Genomic DNA, 18,846 nt, shown 5'->3' with positions numbered 1-18,846 from the left:
GAATGAAGCTAAAAGTTTGTTTTACATATGGGGAAACTAAGGCATAGGCAAGTGAAAGGGGTTCGCAAATAGCAACTGTAGATTCGAATTGACATCATCTAGTGATCTTTTCCTAGAGAAGTGGTATTCATACCCGATAATACTTTTAATATATTGATTATTGCAGGATTATAATAAGGCTGATAATGATGATGACTCTAGTATTCAATGTAAGCTCCCCGGGGAGTGAGGCTGATTAATTTTTTGTTTTTCTAACCCAAGTATGAGCCAACAACACTAGACACAGAGTTAAGTGACGTGCCCAAGGTCACACAACTCATAAGAGTCAAGTGTCTGAGACCAGATTCAAAGTCCTGCTTTCCTGCCTCCAAGGTCAGTGCTCTATCCATCGTGCCATGCTTAATGCTTATTTAGTGATAGACTGGTTGGTTGTTTGAATAATCACAACAACAATAATAATAACTATTTCTAAAACCTTAAATAATACAAAGCAGTTAATTTATATTTTCTAATAGAGGGAGATATATATATGTATGTATATGTATGCATATATATATGTATATATCTATATATATCTGAAGCTAAAACTACCATCAGAACACGTTCAGAACTGATCTAATAGAAAATAGATAAATGATGTATGGTGCCTGCCTACAAGGAGCTTCCAAGTTAATACAGGGGAAGCTGAGGATTAACAAAAATAACTACAATAGAAAGTAAATGGGAAATGGTGGTGGGAGGGCAAAGAGTGATGGCAAGAGAAGATCACATCTGGCTAAAGGAAGCAAAGAGAGCTTCTGGTAACATTGCATCCGGCCTGGCTAAACTAGAAACGCCTTCAAGTCAGAGACTTTTTCATTTTTCTTTAATCCCAACTGGGCAAAGAAGATCTCCAATAAATTATTTTGGATTGATAGATTGAGAAGGTGATTGGAGTTTAAAGATTTTTATGGGCAGAGATGGGAGGGGCAAGAACGAGAGCTGAAGTTCCAATAAAACAAGAAAATAGAGTGAAGACAGGAGGTTTGGTATAAAAATAGGTCATATGGTTATGCTAAAAATCTATGATCCTCTATTTTATTATATTTTTAAGGGCTCTGAAATACTTTGGGGGAAAGAAATTAGTCACCCAAGTGCCTATATAAGTTTCTCAAGCAAAAATAGTTCCAATAGGGGCGGCTAGGTGGCACAGTGGATAGAGCACCAGCCCTGGAGTCAGGAGCACCTGAGTTCAAATTTGACTTCAGATATTTAATAATTACCTACCTGTGTGGCCTTGGGCAAGCCACTTAACCCCATTTGCCTTGAAAAAAACCTAAAAAAAACCCCAAAAGAATAGTTCCAATATTCCCAGCATTCCATCTCTCATATAATCTCCCAAAACAAGAGTCAGGTCCACTACTAACTTTGTGAGAAGATCACACAAATATTTATCAGCTGGAAAGGACCTCCAGGGTTCTCTGGACTAATTCTCATTTTATAGATAAGGGAACTGAAGCCTAGAGAGGCAACATCCTATGGTTAGGACTTGACCACTCAACCCATCACCCAAATCTTTTCCTTCCTTGACACTCTCACTGCTCATCATAAAGCTGGGTGCAAAAAGAGTCAGGACATTCCTAAGTCCTTTGGGGGAGGCTGGGGTTGTTGTACAGGTTGCTCTACAAATAGCTCCATCTTTCTATATGTATATTTTTTGATTCTGCTGTTAAACTTCAAATCTCTAGATGGCTCCTGAGGAGTCAGGATACAACAAAATTCAAAGAGCTTTTGATTTTAAAGTACCTTGAAACTTCCTTTTTCCTCATCTGGCCATTTTTCCTTGTCACCAAGGTGATGTGTAATGGGAAATTTCTGTCCAGGTGTCACTGAACCAAAGGTCACAGGCAACAACAATAGAGGGCAACAAGCCCAGTTTCAATGGGGCAAAGACCACCTTGGACAGGAAAGGACAACCATAAACAAACTGTGACTAATGAAGGACATAATTCCCAACTTCCAAAATGAAAAATACAAACAAACAAACAATGGAGTCTTTGTTCCTATCTAACCAGTGTACTGATAAGGAATTAACAAATGGACCAAGTTAAACACATGGGCCAAAATAAACTACCTACCCTCTTAAATAAAAGTAAAATAAAATGTTCTTGTCTCATTTAATTCAAGTGAGTCAATCTGGTAAAGTGAAACAGGAATTGGTGTCAGAGGCCCCAGGTTTGAAACCTGGCTTTGCCATTTTCTGATGATTTGTGCTAAATCATTTGCCCGGTCCAGGCCTCAGCTCCCTCACCTGTAAAATGAAAGGTTTGGACTACCTGGCCTCAAAGGCACTTACTAACTATCATGCTATGAATCTCATGCATGTCTGACCCTACAGTTTCTTTGATGAGCCTATGAAGGGCTAAGATGTAACCCATTAAAAAATGATTTAATTTTAATTTATAAAGTCTTCCGTCACTTTTAGGTAAGACAGGAAAATCCTAGGATGACAGTAGAACAAGGAGAAAAAGAAGTTGGGATTTTAGTGGTCTCCAGGTTTAGTCTAAAACCCTAAAGAAAAACATAGCCGCCAACTGACCTACCCAGAGGAAACATTTCAAGAAGTTTTATAAGCAGGTACTAAACTGAAATGTTCCCATTCTGCCCAAAGGACTGAAAGGACAGTCAACATCCCTTTAAACTTTGGGCTCCTGGAAAAAGGTCTGGCTGCCCTGCCCTTGTTTTGCACCTGGAAAAGGAAGAAGACTAATTCTCTCATTCCACAGGGTGGAAATGGAAGCAATGAGTTTACTGGAAGGTAGATATTGGTTCAAAAGTTATTCCAACAATAGAACAGGAATGCTGTCAGGGACATTAAGGAAGGGATGTTTGGATTAAGCCTAAAGAGAGTCATTCTTTGTACTCCTCAGCACTTAGTAGACATTTAAATTATTTTCTTGGTAGAAGGATTTAAGGATTTAAAATTCAGATCTTATTTGACTGGTTACTCTTTCTATTATCTATAATTTTTGTCATTTTTATATTTGCTTGATAGGCTAGAACTGGGATGTCTACCTCTTATTCTTAAAAAAAAAATCCTAGGATCTTGCATGAGGTCTGAGGGTACTTTGACTTTAGGATGTCTTGTCCATTGAATAAATAGCTGGATCTAAAATGATGGATTCCAGAAAAGATAAGAGAAAAAATAAAAAGGAAAAGAAGAAAGATAGTAAGACCCCAGGGCAAGGTGCTGGTTACTTGTTCTTTGAATCCCCAGTATCTAATACACTGTGCCTTGCCCAAAGGAGACACTGCATAAATGCTTATAAGATTTGATGAGGTTGGATTGGTTGGGCAGACCTGAATTAAATTGAACTGAATTGTAGGAAAAGGAGAAGAGAAGAGAAAGATCATTCAAAAGGAAATTCTTATAAAAATGTTTTTGCAAGTATAGGCTAGTTCAAATTTTGATCATTCTAATCTACAGGAAAATGATCCAATTTACTTTTTAAAAAACCAGAAGTCTAGGTTTTTCATTTTTAAATCTCCTTTTTCAAATCCAAAAGTAATAACAATGTGAGTTCTTATGTAATGAAACCTACACCTTTGGTATGCCTATCTTTTTAGCCTCCAGGCAAAACAATGAAATTTTTTCCACCTCAAGTTTCACCATAGGAAGGCAAGTCATTTAACTGAATGCTGAAAATGACAAATTATTTTAAATACACATGCCACTGGAATGAGATTTCTTCCGTAAAAATGCAATTTAGGAAGGGGGTAGTGAAGATGGACAAAGGGAATATGTAGTGAACAAATTTATACCTTTCTACTTATTCAATGATTAACAACGTGACAGAAAAGTGATCTGTAGGCCATCTGTCCTTTCATCTAAACCTCATCTAGCTTTCTTTGTCAATTAAATTCAAAATGAGTCTCAGAAATGATTCCATTATCATAGAAGAAGGGCTCTATAACTAAACAGTGTTAGTGTCAAGAATTCTGGACAATTTGCATGAAAGGCAAAATCTTAGCCAGGCCATTATTTAAAGTCTCCATTTTCTTCTTTTATTTCTTCTTAGAAGAAATAAATAAGACAAATATCAAAACACCCTGCATTTACAAAGCATGCTATAGTTTCCTGAAAAATTCCAGTTCTTACAGCAACCCAATGAGTTCCTTTATAGAATTAGGAGTCTTGAGATTCCTCTATTATCATCTTCTTAAACATGGTGTTCTGACTTCATATGTATAATTGATTATTATATTGCTGGCCTTCCAATGGGTGGGAGAGGGGTGAGAGGGAGGAAAAGAACATGAAACTCAAAAAAAAATTTTTTAATGAATATGAAAAATATTTTAAATATAATTGAGAATTAGTGAAATAAATAAAAATATAACTAAATTTTTTGCAGAGTATTATATATGATGAAATATACTTTAAAATGCAATTCAGTTAAAATATATTTAAAAACAAACAAGATTCTCAGAGAAGTAAAGGGACCTGCCCAAAAGAGGATCCAGGTCTTAGGGAATCTGAACTGTCACATGCTGTAAAAGTCCATTTGGAGATGGGACTCAGATCAAGAAGGTTTTAAGATCCCATAAGGTCCTATAGAATGAAATGGATCTTAATCATTAAACGGACCATGCAGAATAGTTATATTTGCTCTACCTTTCAGGCAGGAGTGGGGCTGTGACAATGCGGGTTACAAAGCTACAGGAAAAAAAACAGTATGCAGTTGCAGAGAGAGTTGGAATTGAGAATAAAGAGGCCATAAATTTCAATCCTTTCATTTTATATATGTGGAAACTGAGGCATAGAAAAATTAAATGCTCCCTCCAACTCTAAATAGGTAAGCTTTTGATTCCAAATAACCAATAGCTGGACATAGAGGTTGGGACTATAATTTTGCTACCCCAAAGAGTTACTGTGTGATCTTGGGTAAGTCATTTTACTCTGCCTCAGTTTATTCATCTGCAAAATGAGTTAGAAAAGGAATAGCAAACCACCCTAGGAATTTTACTAGGAAAACCCCAAAGAGGGACATAAAGAGATGGAAAAGACTGAAAACACTAAACAAATCACAAAAGGAGCAATGTGAAATGGTTTTGTACTCAAAGGTCTGTCTTTCCCTTCTTATGAAGTCTATGATAATATAGTCACTGAATCAAAAGGTTTGGTGATCCTTAAAAGCATGACATGTACTATTATTATTGAAGTACAAAATAGCCTTGAAAATTCAGACAACAGATTCAAACATTCCATCATTTCTCTTCCTCTCTTCCCTTTCCCCATTGAGTTGTCCTAGTACCAACAGCTTGTGTATATCTACAAAGCCTAATGAACAATCTATTCATCAAAACCCTTAATAATATTAGTGCTTAAGATGTGATTATTAGTGAACTACTGTTCACCCTTAGCTCCATCCACTGCCTCACTAGTCCTGGACTTACACCTGTCCCCCGGAGCCTGGGTTTTCTCCAGGTAGGGTGTGATTTCAACATGGCTATGTGATGGTACAAACTTAATACTGGTTGTTCGCAAATAGTTTATGGGCCTTGCCGTAGGCACAGAAATCTCCTAGGTAGAATTCTGGTTTTACCTTAAACAATATTACTATTTTCATCTCAAATTTTCACATTCAGGCCAGGATGTCAAATTTTAAATAGGGTTAATATTGGCATTGACAGAAGACACTTCTCCAACTATATACCCTTCAATATTTCGACTGCTCTGGGGCAGCTAGTTGGCCCAGTGGATAGAGTGCCAGCCCTGAAGTCAGGAGGACCTGAGTTCAAACCCAATTTCAGACACTTAATAATTACCTAGCTGTGTGGCCTTGGGCAAGTCACTTAAACCTATTACTTTGCAAAACAAAAAACTTGTGATCCCTCTATTTAGGAAGAAAGTCTAGTGGTTGAAAAGAGGAGAAAGCTCCCAGATTCTTCTTCTGCTAATCAGCAAGTATTTAAGGACCCCAGCCAGACATTGAACTGAGGATACCAGAAAAAAGAATGAACCAATCAAGAGGCTTAAAGATCTTAAAAATGTGTTCTCTGATCCACAAACTTAGTTTACAACCTAGAATGCATTCATTCCCAAGTAGCTTTGGAGGTTTGGTGTCCTCTCCACATAATTTCCTTGCTGCTTGTTACGTAAAGTTCAGACTCTTTGGGTTGCCATTCAAGGCTCACCACAAACTAATACAAACTTGCCTTTTCAGCTTTCTCTCCCCACAGCATTCTGTGTGGTTCACCAAAGTGGACACATTATTTACTGCACCTGTTACTTTATAACCTCCCCTCTCAAGAAGTCATTAATATGTAAACATAAGTGGTAACCACAGTAAATCTCTCCTGCAATTTTTTGGTTCATAAACAAATCTATGCCTGGGGCACTAACAAGTTAAGTGACTGGTTCAGGGACACAACTCACAGGTATCAGAAGTAAGGTCTTTTGATTGAAATTGGCTCTCCAGGGGCGGTTACGCGGCACAGTGGAGTCAGGAGGACCTGAGTTCAAATGCAGCCTCAGACACTTAATAATTACCTAGCTGTGTGGCCTTAGGCAAGCCACTTAACCCCACTGTCTTGCAAAAACCTAAAAAAAAAAAAAATCCTGACTCTCCAGCTACTCTTTATGGACTGACTATCTTATTTGTTGTCCACAAGAGTGGTTTACTATATTGATGAACTCATAGATTTGGATCAATTTATCTATGCTTCCATATATTTATCTATCTCTGTGTATATATAGTGGGGGGGGGTAGTTAACAGAGAGTACATAGAAAATTCTCTCTATCAGTGAAGACAGACAACTGTTCTGTGACTTATATTCTTAAGAATTCACTTGGGAGAAGGGGGTGGGAGAGAAAAAGAGATTAAGTGACTTGTCCAGGGTTGCAGAGCCAGATTTGAAATCATCTCTTCCCAACAGCTAGGCCATTCTTCCTCGCAATATACCATGAACACTGCCTCATTAATAGAATATAATGGCGATGTTGGTAATATTGTGTTATTATTGTTCAGTTATTTTCCAGGCATGTCTGAGTTTTTGTGACCCTGTTTAGAACTTGCTTGGCAAAGGTACTGGACCAATTGGCCATTTTCTTCTCCAGATTATTTTACAAAGGAGCAAACTGAAACAAGGAAGATTAAGTAACATACCCAAGGTCACATAGTATCTTTGGTTAGATTTGAATTCAGAAACATGAGTCCTCCTAACACCAAGTCTGAAATTCTATGCACTGAGCTATCTAGCAGTAAAATACAGTAAATCTGGGATATAGAAATAACTATGGAAAGACTTAAACAAGGTGATGCAGAGTGAAATAAGCAAAACACATAGCCTAAACTAATGAGATAATCAATGCTTTTCAAAATTTTAAATGCTTTAAAAAATGGGAGCTATTAGTATTATTATGTAGGTGAATATAGATACAAATATAAATCTATCCATATAGAAATGATAAAGATATTCATAGATATTTTCAAAAAGATGGGAAAATGGAGTCAAAACTATTTTCTTTGCTTTGGGTTCTGCCTTGTTAGAGGAATAAGACTTTAGAGTTAGATTCTCCCTGTAATGTGCATGTTTACTTAATTGTATGGTGAGCCATTACATTTAAGATCATTTTTCAGGGATATTTCCTGATTAAACTTTGGTAAATCATGACTAGACCCAGAACTTGAGCCACACATTCTTAACTAAAAATATAAAAATAAAAAATCTCACCACCATTCCCCAATTGTATTAAGAGGGGGGAGGAGTAACAGAGAGAGAGAGGTCCCTCACTCCCACTCCTGCCTGCCTCCCGGCAAGACTGTGCCCAGCCTAAGTCATCTCTGAAAAACAGTCATCAATCTTGTGCCTGAGGATCCCAAGGGGAGGAAGCTTTATGAGTCCCTACATTAATCTGTTACAGCCTCTAACAATCTGCACTGCTGAGAAAGCCTTCCCTCAGCAAACCTACTCATACTTTCTTCTATATGAGCTCAACTTTTGATTCCAATTCCAACTCAGCCAACATCAATTAAATAACTATTCTGCCAGATAGGAGGTGGGGGAGGGGAAAAAATAAAAATCAGCTTTCAAGGAACAAAAAAAAAGGGGGGGGACTGAACCTACTCACTTTGGAGGAAGAAACTAAAATAGAGGCCAAAACTGGATCTAGGAACTGTGATAAATTTTAGCCATACCCCCCCCCCCCAAATAGCAAAAACTGTCACTGACATCAAGGAGTTCTGTTCTAATGGGGAGACGTGTAAAGAAAGAGGTACCTATCATCTAAATGAGGAAGGCACTGGGCAAACTGGGAAAACAGGGAAAGGCCTCCTGTGAAAGGTGGTCTTTGAGGGAAAGCAAGGAAAGGCAGAAGTAAGAGGGAATTGCATTCCAGGAATGGGGGACTTGCAGGGAGGTCTGTGTAGCTAGGGCATAGAGTGAACAGAGGGCGATGAAGTGTAAGACAGGAAAGGTAAGAAGAACCCAGGTGGTAAAGGGTGCTTAATACCAAACAGAAGCCATTATATTTGATTATGACAGTAAGAGAGATCTATTGATACTTAATGGGAAGAGGCTGGCACGGGCAATGGAGGATAGATTGAAGTGAGAATGGACTTGGAAAAAAGAACATTAAAATACTACTACAATAGTCCAGGAAAGAGGTCTAAAGTGAAAGAGGGAGAAAGGGTCAGAAAGAACAGGACAAATAGGAAAGATGTTATGAAGATTGAAGCAGGATTTGACAAAGGATTGGATAATAAATGTTCATTATCCATGAAACTGAATGATCTACTCTACTATGTCGGCAATTCCTATGATGGAAACTCTCTTATCAGTGTAGGCACTGATTTTGTTCTACAAATCAGTCTTAAAAAATTAACTTGGAAGAATAGGATGGAGGAGGAAAAGAGAGAATTGTATCTGTCTGGGTTAATCTGCAAATTATTCTCTGCTGCTAAGTGGTTTATTTTACTGAGGGCTGCAGTCTTCATTAGGATGTAAGTTGACTCTAATAAAATTAACTACCTGTATCTGTATTTATCCTTTTTTTATTTCTGAAGCTAATTTCTGCAGCTCTAACAAACTTTAGTGGCCACCTGTCTTGTCTCTCCCTATTCTGGACCATCCCTTCACTCAGCTATCAAGCTGACCTTCCTAAAGTGTAGGTAGATGTGATTATGGTACACTGCCTAGTCAATAAACTCTTAGTTCCAAGTTCAAATATAAAATTCTAGGCTTGACTTTTAAAGATGTTCAAAACATGACTCCTTGCTACTTTTTTCAGTTTCTTCACACCTGACTTTACCTACACACACACACACACACACACACACACACACACACACACACTTATCCAATGACATTAATATTCTTCACATAAGACCCTCTATCTCTCCACTCCCTGCATTTTCAAAAACTGTCCCAGGAGCCTTCAATTCTCACCATCCTCATCTCCACCCCTGCCTTCCTTCCAATCTCAGCTAAATCTCACCTTCTTGAGAGATGAGAAAAGGAAAGGGAAAAGGCACCTACGCTATCACACCACCATGCATTTATGATCTCATTTGATACAATAATCCTATGAAGTAACTGCTACTGTATTCTCCATTTTACAGTTGAGGAAACTGAGACAAATGGTGCTTTAGTGACTTGCCTGGGGCATACACCTCTTAAGTAGCATTTGAACTCAATTTCTCCCGATTCCAAGGCAAATACTCTATACACAGTAACATGAAGCTGCCTCAAACATTCTGGAAGAAACCTTTCCTGCTCACCCATAATATTCATGCCTTTCTTCTAAGGTTTTCTCCATTCTAATCAATTTAAATTAATTGTTTCCACAGTTATTTGCATTCCCCATTAGATTATGAGTTCTTCATGAAGAGAGACTGGATTTACTTTTTGAGGGGGAATGGGGTACCCCACACATAGTAGGTCTTAATAAATGTTTATTGACTTATCTTGAAATAACTTCCATGTCTGAAGGGAACCTCTTGAGCATCCTATAAAGGGAAATAATGAACTTCTAGAGATCTGAAAGCATGAAAACCTTTTTGTTGCACAAATCAGAAATTATTTATCTAAAAAAGCTTATTAATATTCAAAATAGGCAAAGGACAGATACATGGCACAGGGGATGGAGTGTAGGGCCTAGATTCAATAAGATTCACCTTCTAGTCTCACACACTTACTAGCTGTGTAATCCCAGTCAAGGCACTCAATCCTATTTACCTCAGTTCCTCAACAGTAAAATGGGCTGGAGAAGGAAATGGTGAACCACTCCAGTATGTTCTCCAAAAAAAACCCAAATGGGTCACAAAGAGGCAGACATGACTAAAACAACTGAGCAACAACAAAGCCCCCAGGGAAATGCTAAGATTTTTCCTGAGGATAGTATAAGGTTATTTCAGTTCACATGAAGGAAGCCAAGCAAAAAGGCTGAAGAAATCTCTCTGATGTATTGTCCCCTTGCACTCTCACCAAACAGGAATTGACCCCAGGGAGGCCAAATTCCAGTAGCCCAACTGCCTGTTTGCCTGGGGTATGTCTGATCTGAAAAAAAAAATGACAATCATCTCTGCTTGGTGATCTAAGACCCAGAAACACCTCTGAAGAAAAATAGCCTAAAGAGTTAACAATTTAGGGGCAGCTAGGTCGCACAGTGGATAGAGCATGGAGTCAGGAGAACCTGAGTTCAAATACAGTCTCAGGCTCTTAATAAATTACCTAACAAACAAAAGTTAACAATTTAAAACAATTTCTCCAGGTACAGAGTGGAATTCATCAAGTAGATACAATCAGTTCAATTCAAACAAGTTATCAGGTGTTTCCTCTTTGCCAGGTTCTAGATGAGGCTTCAAACCTCAAGCAATCCTTGCCCACAGGGGACTAACAGTCTACTCTGATATGGCATTCAAGAGTCCAACCAAATACAAAATGGGGGCAAAAAAAATCAATTCTTGTTTCAAGGACTGTGAAATCATTTCCATGTCAAACCCCAAAGAGCTCCAATACCTTCCTGGACCAGGATATACCACCTTATCATCTCTCTTCAAAAGACTCGTTTTGAGGGCAGCTAGGTGGTACAGGGGATAGAGCACAGCCCTGGAGTCAAGAGGACCTAAGTTCAAATCCAGCCTCAGATACTAAATAATTACCTAGCTATGTGATCTTGGGCAAGCCACTTAACCCTATTGCCTTGCAAAAAAAAGACCCCTTTTGACTTTCTCAAACAACCTAGCTTCAAAGGCCCTATGTTTTGCCTGTTTTGAAAGACAATCTAAGAAGCTAAGAGATATAAGGACCTTTGAGGAGTCATTAGTCCCAGGATGTGAAAGTTTAGAGCCCCAAGAAACCTTAGAGATCCTCCAGTCATAGAACTGAAGAGCTCAAAGGGATATTAGGAAGTCTCTAATCCAACCTCAGCATCTCACAGACATTAAGTTTGTGACAAGAGCACGGTTTGAACCCAAGTCATTGTGGTTACATCACAGCTCTCTGTGCATGCAGTTCTGAGAGGTAATATGACCTGGGCTATTATCACAATGACAGGCTAGGCAGACATTCTTGACAGAATAGCCTCTTACTACCAAATACAGCCAAGACTCAATGCAATAAAATTCCTCAACTTACAAAGAAGTTAATGCCCCAATAACCTACTTCAGTATCAAAAAGTAGGTCTGCCTCAGACAGTCATTTGCAGCCCTGGGCAAGTCCATTAGCTCTCACAGCCTCAGTTTCCTGATCTGTCAAAGGTGGATAATAATAATAGCTATCACATAGGTTTGTGGTGAGGATTATAGGCTCAGAGACTTTAGAGGGCATTCAATCAATCCCATTCTTTTAGAGATCAGGAAACTGAGGTTTTGTAATTTGCTAGGTCACAAAGACAGTGTTTGAGGCAGGGTTTGAACTCATGTCTACCTGACCCCAAGTTGAGCTGCTTCTCCAAAGGGAACAGCAGAGGGTTCAAATGATATTCTATATGGAGAGTGTTTTGCAAAACCTTAACATGCACTCACACTCTCTCTCTCTCTCTCTCTCTCCATATATATTATTTGTTATTATTATTACCTCAACATCACGTGGGACTTCCTCACCCCTTTGAGGAAAGATGAACCTATATTTATTTGCTGAGGGATGTTCTTCCTCATTCCAAAAAACTCCAAACAATATATGCCAACTCAGTAGAATACATGTGTACACACATTTAGCAATCTAACATATAGCCGCAGGATGAAGAGAGACCCTAGAGTTAATTCAATCTAACACCAATATGTTTCAGATGAGGGAACTGAAGGCAGGAAAAGTCACACAACTATCTATCATGTGTCCAAGCCTGGCTTGAAATAATGTATCTAGAGCATCTTATACACCGTATCAGGTTAAACACACACCTCAGTTCTTATTTTCAGCCCCATTAAAGGAAAGCAAGTAATAGGCCAACTCATCTGACTACCAGGACAAGAGAGAAGGCACAGCTGCCTGGGGTCCTACAGCCAAACACTCCAGAAGGAGGTCTACCTCCTTGCGATGTCCCTTCATTTGGGATAAAGAAAAAAACTGTTAAACTAGCAAGAGTGAGGTCAGGAGACCTCTAAGTCTGACTGACTGTGTGACATCATGGAAAACATATAAGCTTTCTCGGTCTGAGTTTCCTCACCTACAAAGTGAGGGAGCTGGAAGAATTGACTTTTAAGATCTTTTCCAGCATAAAATCTATTATCCTTTTCTGCTCCCCCAGTCTCAGAGTGATATGTACATAATAGATATTCAATAAATATTTTTTGGATGAATAAATGTCAGACTCACAGCAGTGTGACCCTGAGTCACATCCCCAACAATCCAGATAGATTGAAGACCAGCCTTAGCGAACATGAAAATGTTCCAACCTGCTTTTCCCTAGGACAGTCCCATTGGTTTTAGAATGGAAGAAAATCATTTCAAATCTCTAGTCAGATGTCACATTCCTCAGGCAGACAGACAACGACAAAGTTTAGAGTACATTAAAGTCCCTTGTCATCTGAGTTTCCTAATTTCTCATAGATGTGAATGGTTTTTCTATTTCTCTTGTTGGACTGAATCTCATGATATTATCTGAGTATTACTTATATGTGATGCCAGAAAGAAAGTTCCAGACCACTTTTTGAGGGGCCCAGGGAGAGACTTGCTAGCCTAGAACAGACCCTACCTAAATCTCTGGCTGCAAAAGAGTGAAGGAAATCCTCTCTTTCATCAGCTGGCCCACCAGGAAATTGTTTGGAAGTCAGTTTTTTCCTGAGGTTGGCCAGACTGTACACAGTGTGAGCAGGCAGGTTGTCTCTGGGGATCTGAACAACCTCACCAGCCAAGTCAAGCTGTGATGGGCTGACCACATGATTGCCGACAGGAAATCTCTGACTTGGGGCATTCTGGAGTATGTATGCTTACTATATGATTTACTTTGTATCAAAACACAATACATCTTAGCCCTAATGTCCAAAAAAAAAGACATAAAAAAATTTCCCCCTAAAATATCAAATGCAATCATTTTCTGATTTAATAAATAAGAATTCCCTACCAATCAAAATTCCAAAAAATTACTTTAATGAGTTAGAAAAAAATTGTAAGCAAATTCATATGGAAAATTAAAAATCAAGATTTTCCAGGTATTTAATGGGAAAAAAAAGTGCAAAAGAAGGTGGCTTAGCCCTACCAGATCTAAAATTACATTATAAAGCATCAGTCATCAAAACTGTTTGGTATTGACTAAGAAATAGTGGTGGATTAGTGGAATAGACTAGGTGCAAAAGAGATAACAGGAAATGATTATAGCAATCTGCTATTTGATAAACCCAAAGAGTCCAGGCTTCTGGGATAAAAACTCTCTCTTCAATAAAAACTGTTGGGAAAATTGGAAATTAGTATGGCAGAAACTTGGATTAGACCAACATCTCACACCCCATACTAAGATAAGATCAAAATGGGTACAGGATTTAGACATAAAAGACAATATTATAAGCAAACTAGGAGATCAAGGAATAGTTTACCAGTCAGATTTATGGAAAGGGAAGCAATTTATGACCAAGGAAGAGATGGAAAACATCATTAAAAACAAACTAGATAATTTTGATTACATTAAATTAAAAAGCTTTTGCACAGACAAAAACCACTATAATCAAGATCAAAAGAATTGTAGTAAATTGGAAAACAATTTCACAGTTAGTATTTCTGACAAAGGACTTATTTCTAAAATATATAGAGAACTGAGTCAAATTTATAAGAAGGAAAAAAAGCCATTCCCCAATCAACAAATGGCCAAAGGATCTGCAGAGATAATTTACAGACGAGGAAATCAAAGTGATCCATAGTCATATGAAAAACTGCCTAAATCATTACTGATTAGAGAAAGGCAAATTAAAGCTTCTCTGAGGTACCACCTCACACCTCTCAGACTGGCCAATATGACCAGAAAGGACAATGATCAATGTTGGAAGGGATGTGAGAAATCTGGGACACTATGGGTAAGAAAGATCATTTTGTTTTGCTTTGTTTTGTCTAGAAAGAAGAGATTGTTATGTAAAAAATTGATGAAATGACTTCAGATCAAAATGGTGCGCCCTCCCCCTCACCTTAATGAGGGGTCTTTTTATTAACTGAGTCCAGGTCAATTGAGCAAATAAGTCTAGGTTAAAGAGAAAACATAATTTGTATAACTTTTCCTTTTTTAAAAAATTATGATAAAAATAAAATTAAAAATTACAATCTTGGGCAATATCTTATTTTAATAAATGATAACTGATATTTAAAGAATGCTTTATGGTTTGCAAAGTACTTTAAGATAAGAGTTGACTAAGAACCCACATGAGGGGATTTTAGGCCATTTAGAAAAATCTCAAGATTTCACAGATAAGGAAACTAAGGCCCTGAGAAGCTAACTTACCTTAGATAGAGCTCATCTTATCCAATAGAGTCTACTTGGACTATGTGTACAAGGGGGAAAAAAATCAGGAACAAAGGACACTCAGAAACCACTGGGGAAATTGGTGAGATACCAAAAAAATTAAAAAAAAAAAAAAAAAAACTTTTGACCTTCCCGACTTCAGCTACCTAATCTGAAACATGGTGGTATTGGATTAAATTAACCCTAGGTCCCTCTCCATCCAGTGTCTATGTTAGATTGTTACATGTGTGTACACATGTGTTCTACTGAGTTGACCATATTGTTTGGAGTATTTTGGAATGGGGAAGGTAGTAAATCCTTGGAAGAGTTGTCTGGGAGAGGTTACAGCATTGCTTTGGAAGAATCATTAGAGAAGGATTCCATCCTACCTACCTGGAAAGGAAATTTGGACACCTGCCTAAAGACAAAAAGCAATACAGACCTATAGAGATGGCAAGATACTCCAGTGGAAAGGTATTGCATGTGAAACCAAAGGATCAGCACTGTTGGAAGCACCTCAACAAAAAGTAGACAGTGTTTGCATTCAGGGAGGTTACATTCTATTGGACAAGTCAATCTCCATCTTAAGCAAGTTAGTTTCTCAGGATCTCAGTTTCCTCACCTGTGAAATCTAGACCAAAATCTATAATCACATTAATCAATTAACATAGAATTAACATAGAATATGTTTAATAACAAAGAATAAGCAATTAAATCAATTAACCAATCCACAACTATATCCTTTTTAAAAACCACCAATTTCTGCATTTCCTCCTTTAGTCAATTAATCTGATGCTCCCTGCACCTCATTTTTCTTCATTTTATAAAGATGGGCTCTGGGACCCAGAGTAGTTCAAGATCTTTGTTCCCAAGACAGCTAAATAGCCCAATATCAAGAATAAATACAATAGGGGCAGTTAGGTGGTGGCAGTGGATAGAGAACTGGTCCTGAAGTCAGGAGGATCTGAGTTCAAATCCAGCCTCAGACACTTAATAATTATCTGTGTGACCTTGGGCAAGTCACTTAACCCTTGCAAAAAATTAGATATAATTGCTTAGAAATCAGTAATCATATTAATAATATGAAAACAACACCAATAGTATTCATAACAAAAAAATGTTGGCCATGAACTCTGGCTTCAGAGTTTATAATATGTCTAGGACTAATAAACTGAGCACATTGAAGCAGGGCTTCTCCCCCTTGGGATCAGTGGATATTTTTAGAACTATTTTGATAACTACATTTCTATGTAATTAGTTTCCTTTGCCATTTCTTTTCTGAATTTAACAACATTATTCTGTGAAGGGCTCTATAGGCTTCCCCAGACTGTCACAGTAAAGATTAAGAGTCCCTGGTCCAAAGAATGTATTTGTACTTTGGGGGGAAAAAATCACAACATCAAGTTTATTTCCAGTACTCCAGAGCCCCATTACACATTTCCTGAAATAATAGGCCACATCACTGCAATCATTTTATTGTGCTGAAACAGCAAGGTACAATGGAAAACACTCACCTCAGTGACAAAAGACAACCGTCCTCACTTCCTACACACCCTTTGTACCAGAGCAGACAGCTATAGTCACTTGATCAAGGATGCCACAGGCTGAAGTTAATAGCAGGAACCCTCTCCTGCTGTAATATCCTGTCTGTTTAACTCATTCATTTAAGAGCCACTAAGCCAGTAAGAAAACAAGTGGTACCAGTAAGATTTTTTTCAAACTTAATTTAAAAAATAATAATAAGGGATATTTTATGATGGCCTATTCCTAGTAAGACTTTCTTCCATACCCATTGTTTTTAATACGGCTTATTTTAAGACAGCTTTGTGGATGAGGATAAAACAGAACTTATTGGCCCATTTTTTCTTGTTTGGATTTTTTTTAACCCTGTTCTATTTCCCAGACTTTTCACAGAGTGAAAGTAAAGTGATTATCCTTCTCTAGAAGAAGCTCTCCAGAGGTTGTGAAAAGTTGGCAACTGCAGGAACCACATAGAATACTGTCTTAGGAGTTACAAGACAGGTTCAAATTCCACCTGGGAAGATTGACTACCCATAGGACCTTGGGCCCACTTAACACCCCCTGAAGCTCAGATTCCTCATCTACAAAATGAGGGGGGTTGGACTAGATGAGATCCCTCCCATCTTGAAAGCTAAGAATCAGAAGCACCTTCTCACCAATACACAAATACTTTGGGGTAAGGATGATGCCCTATACTTATTTTAGGGGATCACTAATTGGACAGGTTACCAATAGGACTACAGGACAAATTATCAACATCAAGAATTAGTGCCCTGCTCTTGATCATTGCTAATTTAGCCCCAGGTCCAGAGGAGACTAATTCTGAAGCTTGGAGCACATGCCACGTGTGTGCATGTGCATGTGCACACACATACACACACTAACTGGGCCTCAATCTCCTTTTCTAGGAAAAAAAAGTGGGATGGGAGAGGTTTGGACAAGATGGCCTCTGAGGTTCCTCCAAGTTCTAAAGCTATCATCTGTGTGATCTTAGACAAATTGATTTGACAAGAATGGAAGCTTCTATTAGATGAAACCATGGAACTCAGAACATAACTGAGTTCTAAGTTCTATTCTTCTACCCACTGAGAAGGCAAATAACATGACACTAATTTTACAAGTGAAATCACACAAAACATATGTCCATGTTAGATATGTTGTCAACAACAACAAAAATGAAGCAAGAAAAACAAAGTGAAAGAGCCTGCTTCAATTCACACTCAGAATTTATCAGTTCTCTCTCTCTCTGGGTTTGGAGAGCATTTTTCATCATGAGTCCTTTAGTCCTTGGACCATTCTTCTGATCAGAAACTGCTATAGATATAAGAAATTGGGTATTGCCCTAGTACCTGGGTACTGCTAAGGCATGCTGATTACCAGTCTGGCTCTTTGGTCACACAGCCCTTACCCTAAATTCACTGAATCCCCTCTTACCGATTTAGATTCTTAGGATTTACTGAATCCTAAGCAAAATAAAAGAACTCTTGCAATGTTCTTTCAGATTCAAAGTCCTTCCTAGACCCATATTTTGCTTTGGTACCAGTTCTGGTTAGTTAAGTTTTCCTCTTGTCCACCGTAACCAATCTCCCTACCTTTCACCAAAGTTTTAATAACCAAATCTCTGTCTATTCTTCCTGTGTTTAAGCCTCATCCTCTTTGGAGACTGAATAGAATTTGAAGAACCAAATAGCACTTAGGGAAACACTGATTGTAGACCATATGGAACTGAACTCCTTAACTGATGAATAAGATAGATAAAAGGTTCAGGAGCTAGGGACTCAGCAAGGTAAGTGAGTCTTAGTAATCAGCCAGGAAAGAGTCAAGAATCTGAGCATGAAGGCAACATAAATAAAAGATGGCTGAGATCAAAATAAAAACAGCACACCTAATATCAAGGTGGAAGGGATCTGAGCTAGCCTGTTCATTAAATTAATTTCTTGCCAACTCAGGGAACAGCAGCTGGACTTTGGCCCACAGGTCAGAAAAAGTGGCTACAACTGGCCATGGAGGAGCTAAAGAGAGTATCTGGTAACAGGTGGAATCTTAAAAGAATATATACATTTCATAGTTCTACTCATAGACATAACATTTCTGAAGCTGGACGAGTGTGCATTTCTTTTTTGTAAATAGAATTTTTTCCCAACTATATGCAAAGACAGTTTTCAACATTCACTTTTTACAAGATTTTCAGTTTCATGTTTTTTTTTCCCTCCCTTCTTCCCATCCCTACTGCCCATTTCAGCAAACAACCTGACATTAGTTTTATATGTACAAGCATGTTGTGAAAGAAATAGAACAGGGAAAAGTCACCAAAAAAAATTAGTGAAAATAGGAAAGTTTGCATTCAGATCCCGTAAGTTTTTCTCTGGGTGTGGACATTCTCCACCATGATGAGTCTTTTGAAATTGTCTTGGATGAT

At 38.1% G+C, this 18,846-nt stretch overlaps 1 protein-coding gene across 20 annotated transcripts in view; it reads right to left on the bottom strand.

The window, feature by feature from the left end:
- MAGI1 (membrane associated guanylate kinase, WW and PDZ domain containing 1) overlaps window positions 1–18,846 on the bottom strand; it is a 682,760-nt gene that overhangs the window by 572,412 nt on the left and 91,502 nt on the right. For 3 of the 20 annotated variants that reach the window (XM_074198803.1, XM_074198801.1, XM_074198802.1), the window contains one exon: window positions 1–18,846. This exon is cut by the window's left edge and continues 33,976 nt beyond it; it is cut by the window's right edge. The exons of the other annotated variants lie outside the window; for them this stretch is intronic. The gene's annotated coding sequence lies outside the window, so the exon portion shown is untranslated. 20 annotated transcript variants of the gene reach the window in all.

The sequence above is a fragment of the Macrotis lagotis genome, chromosome 8 (assembly GCF_037893015.1).
Source record: "Macrotis lagotis isolate mMagLag1 chromosome 8, bilby.v1.9.chrom.fasta, whole genome shotgun sequence".
Taxonomy (NCBI): domain Eukaryota; kingdom Metazoa; phylum Chordata; class Mammalia; order Peramelemorphia; family Peramelidae; genus Macrotis; species Macrotis lagotis.
This window is presented reverse-complemented; position numbering and strand designations above follow the sequence as displayed.